Raw genomic sequence first — 8,736 nt, 5'->3', positions numbered from 1 at the left:
GAGCCGAGCGGCGCGGAAGGGGCGTCCGCCCGGTGCCTCGGCCTCGCTCAGCGGTCCCGGTGGCGGGGGCTCGGCTCGGGCGGGGCGCGCTGCCGCCCGCCGATGGCGGAGCGCCAGGCGGTGCTTTGCTGCCGCGGACCGGGAGCTGCAGGAGCCGCCCCGGGCGAGCGGCGCCGGGCGCTGCCGCGGTCACTGTGCGGCGGCTGGCGGAGGCGCGGGAGCCGCCGAGCTGCAGCCGTGTCCCTCGGGCTGCTGCCGCTGCTGCGGGCGGGGGCGGACGAGCGGCTGGAATGACACGGCTGCTGAGTGCCTCAGTGCTCGTGGCTCTTTCTTCCACGCAAACAGATGGAGCGGCATCGCTGAGCAGTAAAGCACAGCGATGGCCCGGAGAATGGCGAGCGCAAGGAGCGCCGGGCTGGATCCTTCTGCTGGCACAGGTGCGATCCGCAAACTCAGCCCCTTGTGCCCCTACCCTCCCGACCCCCAGGGGAAATGCTCTCCAGCCTCGAGCTGCTGCAAGACAAAACGTGTGATTTGACACTAGGGTCCGGAAAAGGTTTCCGTTTAGATTAGCAAATGCCTCAATTGTTCTTGGTTACATCCTAGGATCGGTTTTAGGCAGTGACTTTATACCGCTTGTCGGATTTTCTTGTGCAATGGTAAGAAAATAGGCAGGTCTGATACTGGTTTCGCTTTTTTTCTACTTCATGTTCCATGAGCTGCTTTTATCCAAGCAATTGTTTTAAAGTTCTACTGTAGGCGTTTCTGGTTCACTTTTTTTTTCTTTGCAGCACCCGTGACTATTTTTTTTCTCTAAATCGGCAGTAAATATAGCTGAGTAAAATTACCTTGGTTTTCTTCCTTCTTTTTTAACTTAATTGTTTTTATTAATAATCCTATTTGAATATGCAGAACAAGTGGGTATGTCCTGTAATATATCCCAGCTTTTCTTGTTTTTAGGGTACTCAGAAAATCTGTCTCCCTTGGAGTCCCACAAAACCATTCTCAGTGCAATCTCCATTAAGGTATGGATTGACAAGCCACCATCAGTTTAGATATTTGCCTGTGTACCTTTTCCTGTAATTCAGAGCTTGCGTTCTGTGGTTTTTATGATAAACCTATCAAACTTGTGAAACTGTTTTGCAAGTCTTAATCGTTGAAGGCAGCAAGAAGTGGTTTTAAAGCCTGTTCTTGAGCAGACAAAGGGAAAAAGTGTGCATTTGATGCTGAACTTGTCCTTTTTCATTTGACTTGCCTTGAATGATTTAGGAAGAGAGAGAACTAGAAAAAAGAGAGAAATAGAATTGGTTCTTGAGCCCTCCTAAAATGCTCCCCGTGATTCTGTGTGGAGCCAAAGTGAAGGGTGATGGAACAGAGCCCTGTGCTTTAGAAGGAAATCACTTTCAACCTGATCTCCACCCAGAGTCTCCCTAATTTCTGTTTTTAAAATGCAAACTAAGTTTAGGAAGTGTTGGAAGTTAGTATTTTGGGGAAGAAATGGCAGTTGCACCAACCGTTCCGTTTCCCAGAGGCTCTGGGAACGATTCATTTTGTAAGCGCTGTAACTGCAATCGGTTGGTGGTTCGGGGTTGGAATGTGCACTTGCCCTCCTCTAAAGCACTCGTTCCTTTGCATTTCAGTGCCAGGAGTCTGGAGAAACTGGAGAAGAGCCCAAGAGACATTTTTCATCCTGAGATACAAAAGGTAGGAAGTGACTTTTCTTTGTTTGGTTCTTTTTCTTTATGATTTCCTGGAAATAGAAGTAATTAAGTATAGATACTACTGGTTTGTTTCTTCCAGTAGCTAATAATAATAATAATAATAATAATAATAATAATAATAATAATAATAATAATAATAATAATAATAATAATAATAATAGAATACTACTTAAACTGTCTCTTTATCCATTGAACTGGCCATTTCAAATCCAAACTTCTAAACACAAATAAAACCATCATCCTTGTAGAATCTTTAATAGGAGGGGGCTAAAGATGCTGTTTTTGTTGACAGGATTTATTGGTTCTTGAAGGGCAAGAGGTGAGTACAAGCCTGACTACTTCTTGCTCACAGACCCGTCCGGTGAATGCAGCTTTGTATTTTGATGGGCTTTTGATGATTTCTAAATCAATTGCTCGTTACAGTAAAAAGAAGTAATGTTTTTTTGAACCTGACAGCAAAAATAACTTGAAGCACCAACTTAATAATAATAGATCACCAATATAAGTTCATGATTTTATGCTATACTATCAAAGTTTAAAGGTAAATTATTGTGTATTGGGAGATGGTATAAAATGTATGTTCTAATGCGTAGGATGTATACAAAGATACGTACATACGTGAAAGTCCTTAGAGGAACAAATTTTTACGTCTTCTGTTTGACTGTTTATCATACAATATCTGGTTTTATTTCCCAGGGATCGGTGAATTTTAAATTTGGAATCCTCTATGCTAAGGATGGTCAGCTTACAGGTGATGAAATGTTCAGTCATGGTGAGTTTTCCACCTTCTCCTTAATTGTTTTGCTCATCTGAAAAAAAAAAAAAAAAAAAGGTATGTTTATTATTTGTTACCCTGTTCTGTCCGTTTCCTCAGTATTTGCTGGAGCTCTGCTTACCCAAGCTTTGGGTAAAACAAGCTTTGGGTTCCTTCTGTCCCACTGGGTGTTGCCCAGTTTGGCTGCATCTGGTGAAATTCACCCTGAGCCCTTACAGAACCAGCTCAAACCACGTGAGAGCCATTCGCAGCTCTCTCAGGACACCCGGAGGAGGATGGGTGACGTTTCTGAGCATCTGGCAAGTGTACTTCTATCAAAACTCGGCCTGTGTAATTTCTGGGGAAAACCCTTCTGTATCCTGGAGGGTTCCTCAAACTCTGTTGAGGATCCAGTTAGCAGTTGCTCACCTGGATGGTTCCAGCTCCTCAAGTTAACACTTGTACTCTTGCCCTGTAGTTTAGATCTATTGTAGTTTTGTTATTTTGCACGATTTTACGTCTTTGGAAAATAACGTGCGTTTCACTCTTTGGAACCTCTCGGATCATTCTTTGGTGCAGCACCACCTAATGGGACACTTGGCTGCTGTGCTGAAGGGCTTGGTTACTGGGATTGTAAATCCCGGAGAGTTTGTAAGTCTTCTGTCCCCAGGGAGGTATCACGCTTTGTTCACTCTGTTTGTCAGGTGCTGCTTCTCGTCGGAAGTATTAACTTCAAACTGCCCTGTTCTTTTTTTAACTTTTTTTCCTGGTTCTCTCCGTAGGGCAGGGAAGGACTCTCGTATCCCGGTCGTCAGACTCAGCGCTGCCCGAGAAGATACAGAGAGTGTAAAAATCATAAGGAGCAAATAGGACTGCAGAGGAAACAAACTGGAGAGAACAAAAGGTGATGTTGTTCTCCTTAGCCTGGATTAGAAACATCCCCTGTGCTTTGATGCCGGTGGCTGCCAGGGGCTCGTTAGGTCTTTTTAGGCAGGTGTAGGTGTTCACTTGTAGGTTCTATTTTTTGGCAAAGGACCATGAGAGAAGTTTATTTCTACATCCAAATAAACATTCATCTTATCTGAACATAACCTGTCATCCCATTTCTGACGTTAAGGACTCCTGTATAAATACTTGGGGAGGTTTTCTTTGTCGTTTCTGAATGGTTCCATTTTGGTTCCATCTACCTGCCGGATACTTGAACGAGTCTGAGGTGGTTTAATTGCATACTGCTTCCTTGAAATTCTGTTGGTCTCTGCTTGGAACCCTTCTTGTAGTGCTTAATGAAAGACTTCTGATGGTGTTTTCTTGCCTGTTTGTGTTTAAGGTCGTGCTCTGATGCATTTACAGAAACCATGGCAGGAGAGAGTCAGCTGCTGGAGAAGAGGAGACAGTATTATCCCTGGGCAGCATAGAACTGCGCTACTGCTGTGTCATCAGCTGTGCCTGCACTGAAAGTAGCCACCTTCACTTGTAGGTAGCTCCTTGGTGCTTTAGGACACGCTGAGGGATTTATTCCTTTTGGGATCCACGATGAGAATTCCCAAGAGAGGTAGTAATAAGGTATGAGATTGGAAAAAAGCTTGTGTCCTTGGAATGTTGTTGTTGTCGTCAAAAGTTAATTTTTCCTTCTTTCTTAGCCAGTAGTCAGCTTTTTGCTTTATTTTTTGTGGGATCAGTACTTGATTGTTTAAAAAATTGCTTCAAAATAACTGCAGTGGCTGGCCACCAGGACCTTGTTCAGATTTGCCTATTTGCTTGTAGCTAAAACGTTTCCATATTGTTTCTCGTTCTATTGAAGAAACTGCTGCCCAGTCAACTAAGAACTGAACATCTATCTGTCTAGGACATGGGGAGAGGATTTAGGTCGTGTCTTTGTTTCCAGAAAAAAGTTCCAGTGTAGTTTCTAACTAGAGGAAAGGGGGGGTGAAGACTCGGGGCTCTGATGCCGTTGGGGGCACCCCGAGGTGCCCAGGAGAGGGAGCCCCACTGCGGTGCAGGAGCAGGTATGTTATCACGTACTAGAGAGCAAATGATAAATAGAAATAGGAAAATTATAAATATAAAAATATTTTTTAAGTCGTTAAAGAAAGCGTTTTTTTTACTTGTCAGTAGGCAGGGTTTTGATGATAAAAATGATAAATACAAACAATATGAAGGTAGAAAACTAAGTCTAGAAATATATCATAAATACATACAGTTTAAAAGTAGAAGAAAAAAATCAGTTGCAGCAGTAGATACAATACATAATATAAATAATAATTTAAATACATGACTAGAATTTTATAGATATTATAGATAATTATTAATAGATTGCATCAAAAGAAACTATAAATATAAATGTGAATGTAATTCTACAAAGTATAAATAAAAATATTTCAATATCGTTTAAAAGAAGGCATTTATTGTATTTATTTGGTTAGAGATGGGGTTTTTATTTGGATTAATAGAAGTATTCTAGAAATATAAATCTAACTATAGAAAGATATTTCTAAAAACACAACCGAACGACGCCGCCTTCGGGGGAATCGCACGAGCTCGGCCGAAGCAAGGCGAGAGCGGCCGACCCTGACGGCCTCGAGCGAACCGAGGCGCGGCTTCCGAGGCTGCCTGGAGCGAAGCGAGCCGAGCTCAGGCGAAGCGAGCCTGCCGCTCTCGTGCGCGCTAATTAGCGCCAGTGCGGTCCCAGCCTAATGAGCTCCTGCCCGAGCCCGCGCTCCCGGTCGTGTCCGCGCCAGGGCCGGGCCGCCCGCGGGACGCGGCAGCGGGAGAGCCCCGAGCCGGGCGAGCTGAACGTGAGGCGGCGGCGCTTGCCCGCCCGCCCTCAGGGAGCCGAGCCGAGGCGAGCGGAGCCGAGGCGCGCCGAACGCAGAGAGCGGCGGCTGGGAGTTGGGCCGAAGCGAGCCGAGCTCTGCCGAAGAGGCGAATGCAGGCGCCAAGAGCCGAGTTGAGGCGACAAGAGCCGACTCGAGCCGAGCGTCTCCGGAGCGAGCCGAGCTCCGCCGAGCGCAGCATCCCGGGCAGGGCGAGGCGCCGGGCCGGGCTCGGGGTGCAGCCGGGGCTCTGGGGGGCTTCCCCGCCTGTCCCTCTCTCTAGCCCTCCTTCCTTCTCCCCGTATTCGCCTTCTCTCGCTCCCTTTCCCCCATTCCCTCTCCCCCCACAAACCCGGCTCCTTCCTGTCCTGGCCCTAGCCCGCTACTCCCTTCTGTTCCCCCTCTCTCCTTCCTCTGCCCAGCCTCCCTGTACCCTCGTCCCGGGCTTTCCCTTCCCGTCCCGCTTTCCTGCACAGCCCGAGCTCCCTCGCCGCCCTTTCTCATGCCCTGCTCTCGCTCCTCTCTTCCCGTGCCCCCTTTCCTTCTTTGCCCCGCAGTCGCGGGGCTCGGGCTGCCGGAGAATAAAGCCCCGAGGGCCGGAGCCCGGCGCCCCTGGGCCCTTGCAGGAGTCCCCGCGCGGGGCCGGAGGCTCTCGGCGGATCCCCCCGTGCCGCTCAAGCAGCCCGGCCGACAGCGCCGGAGCTGCGGCTTTGCCGGCATCGCGCTGAGAGCGGCCCCCGCCCTGTGCCGGGCCGTCCCCGCCGTCTGTGCCGCTCCCTCTCTCGCTGCCCCCGGCCCGTGACAGCGAGGCTGGGCAGGAACCTCAAGCCTTCTGGGGGCTGCCCCCGCTTTCTTGTTGCAGCAGAATCCCTTGCTGGGGCCATGCGCGTGTGGGAAGGGCTTGGGGGAAGCGCTGCGCTGCTGTCCAGGGCAGTCGGATTCGTTCTGAGCCTTCTTTGGGGGTCAGGAAAAGGGCGGGGGGGTGAAGACTCGGGGCTCTGATGCCGTTGGGGGCACCCCGAGGTGCCCAGGAGAGGGAGCCCCACTGCGGTGCAGGAGCAGGTGGGGGGCGGGCGAGGGGCGGGGGTCACGCTGGGTGCCGTCCCCCAGAGGGACCCAAAGCTGCCACCAAATGCGCAGGGCAATTGCATTCCAATGTCTTGGGACAGAGGCTCATGGGAAGTTTTCTCAGCTATCCAAGGCACGGAGCCCTGGAGCCAAGTCAGCCTGAGCTGCTGCGTGCTTGCTGTGAGCCTTGAGGTGAGCGCGCATCATTGCGGGCTTGGGATCGATTGAAATGCGCTAAGGAAACCAGCTCTGGCGAGGGAGGCAGGGAGGGAAATGCTCTCTTAACATTTGCCAATGCTTCTGTCAAACTCATCAGGGCAGGACAGCGTTCAGACTGAAAGTGTGAGAAGATGTGGAGTGAGACACAGAATCTGACAGGAGCACCGGACTCACAAGTGCACGAATTTTGCTTTTGGCTTGGATTTAAACTCAGAAGTTGTAAGGAATTTGGGAAGGAGAAGGGACATTTCAGAAGGAGAAGGAGAAGATGTTACAGTCCTGGCAAAACCTTTTGTTCTGGCTAATAAAAGAAGTTAGTTTAAAAAATAAAAAAGAAAAAAAAGTAGATTTTTTTCCTTCACTGTTGTATTTGTTGGTGGTATATGGTGTGTTGTTTTATTTCTTGGTCTTATTAACTCTGTGTAAATAGTTTTTTGAGTGAAGCTCACTTTCTGGACGGGTTGGTTTGTATTTGAGGTAGGATCAATTTCAAGAGGTTTCTTTCCTAGACTTCTGACAGGTATTCCTGGGATTTTGGTTTTGTTTACTGTATGTATCAACAGAGAGATTTGGTAGGGCCAGCTGGGCTGCTGGAGTTTTGGGTGTTAATTTATTAGATGGCTTTTGTTCAATGCAGTTTTGAATTGTTGAAAGGGTTTTTAATGTAGTGGTTTTAAGGCGGTTTTTAAGAATTGTTTGTATTGTTTCATGTTGTTTGTAGTTGGTGTATGATCAGGGATATGGTGGAACTTCTTGAACGTTCTGGTTTTAGTGTTCCTAAGTTCCGATTTCTTTCTGCTTTGATTTTTTTTTTAGTTTTATTTTTTGAGACAGGGGCATTTATATGGTGGGTTTTTATAGGCAATATGTTTTTAAATTTGGGTAGTGATATTTTTTAGTATTTTAATAGTTTAGATTTTTTATTTTAATGCTTTTTTAATATTTTAAAATAATTTTTATAGATGATTGGTTATTATTTGTGGGTTAGCATAAATGTAGAGCTTTGGGGGTTTTTATAGTAATGTTTAGGGTCAGTTGTAGGGTTTTGAGTTTAGTGAGTTGGTTTGATTTTTTTAATTGGTGTTTGTTTTTACTAGCAGTTCCATCATTTTCAATGTGTATCTGAGTTTTTTGGGGTTTTGAGCCATTGGTTTAGGAGGAAGTTTATGATGAGAATGTACGGAGCTTTTGGGCTAGTTATAGTGGGATTTCAAATTTCTTGACAGTTCGGTTGATTTGAGTTTTTCTTAGGGTTAAATGTCGTGGGGTCTTTGTTCTGTTAGTCCTAGAAATAGGTTTTGTTTGGATATGCTGCGATGGATGAGCGTGGGCTGCGTACCGGTGCTGACGAAGGCGCAGGATTTTTGTGGTTCTGATGCGTTGGGTCAATGAATTGATATGGTCTAATATATAGATTAAAGTAGAAATAAATATAAATATAAAAATAAATATTAAATGATAGTGGTAAACATAAATATAGAAAACAAATAGATAAATATGTAAAACTATAATATATAGTATATTATTGTAACATACCATAATATATATAAATGATAGTCTATTTTATATATATATCCAACGACATACAAATCTAGATTGTAAATCTAAAAGTATTTAAATATAGTTAAAATAAACTGGGGATTTTTTGATTTTATTTGGTTATAGGCTGGGTTTTTTTATAAATAATATAAATAATATAAAAATAGATATACAAATATATATTATAGATACCAATATCTATAAATATGTATTACAAATAAATATAAGAAATATACAATATAAAAATTATATATCTATTTTTATATTATTTATATTATTTATAAAAACCCCCCTCCTCTGTGCAGTCTGTCACAGTTGCCCACAGTCTGTCGTGCTGCTTACGGAAGTGCCAAAAGCCAAAACCTTGAGGAACAGACCTTAATGTGACTCTATAAATGGCTTTAACAATCCCCTCCTTTCTTGTTTTCATTTTGAGGCAATCCTGATTGCCTTTGCTTTTCTCCAGCCAGAGTTAATCCAAAATCTGTCTCTTCAGGCCCCTTTCTGGCCTTGCCTAGAGCACAGCACACTTTTTCCCCCTTGAATGTTTCTCCTGGCTGGTGAGGCCATGAAAGGAGTGGGAGATGATGGGAGAGGAGTCAGTGCAGGCAATTGCAGAGTT

At 45.5% G+C, this 8,736-nt stretch overlaps 2 long non-coding RNA genes across 2 annotated transcripts; both read left to right on the top strand.

Moving 5' to 3' along the window:
• Nucleotides 1–213: 213 nt before the first annotated feature.
• LOC136556017 (uncharacterized) lies at nucleotides 214–1,676 on the top strand. The gene is made up of 3 exons (XR_010783571.1): nucleotides 214–437; nucleotides 961–1,025; nucleotides 1,641–1,676. It is a non-coding gene; the product is annotated as an uncharacterized lncRNA (long non-coding RNA).
• Nucleotides 1,677–2,344: 668 nt separating this feature from the next.
• Nucleotides 2,345–4,872, top strand: LOC136556297 (uncharacterized). Its single transcript, XR_010783623.1, has 2 exons — nucleotides 2,345–3,379; nucleotides 3,803–4,872. It is a non-coding gene; the product is annotated as an uncharacterized lncRNA (long non-coding RNA).
• The last annotated feature ends 3,864 nt before the right edge of the window (nucleotides 4,873–8,736 follow it).

The sequence above is a fragment of the Molothrus aeneus genome, chromosome 4, assembly GCF_037042795.1.
Source record: "Molothrus aeneus isolate 106 chromosome 4, BPBGC_Maene_1.0, whole genome shotgun sequence".
Classification (NCBI taxonomy): Eukaryota; Metazoa; Chordata; class Aves; order Passeriformes; family Icteridae; genus Molothrus; species Molothrus aeneus.
This window is presented reverse-complemented; position numbering and strand designations above follow the sequence as displayed.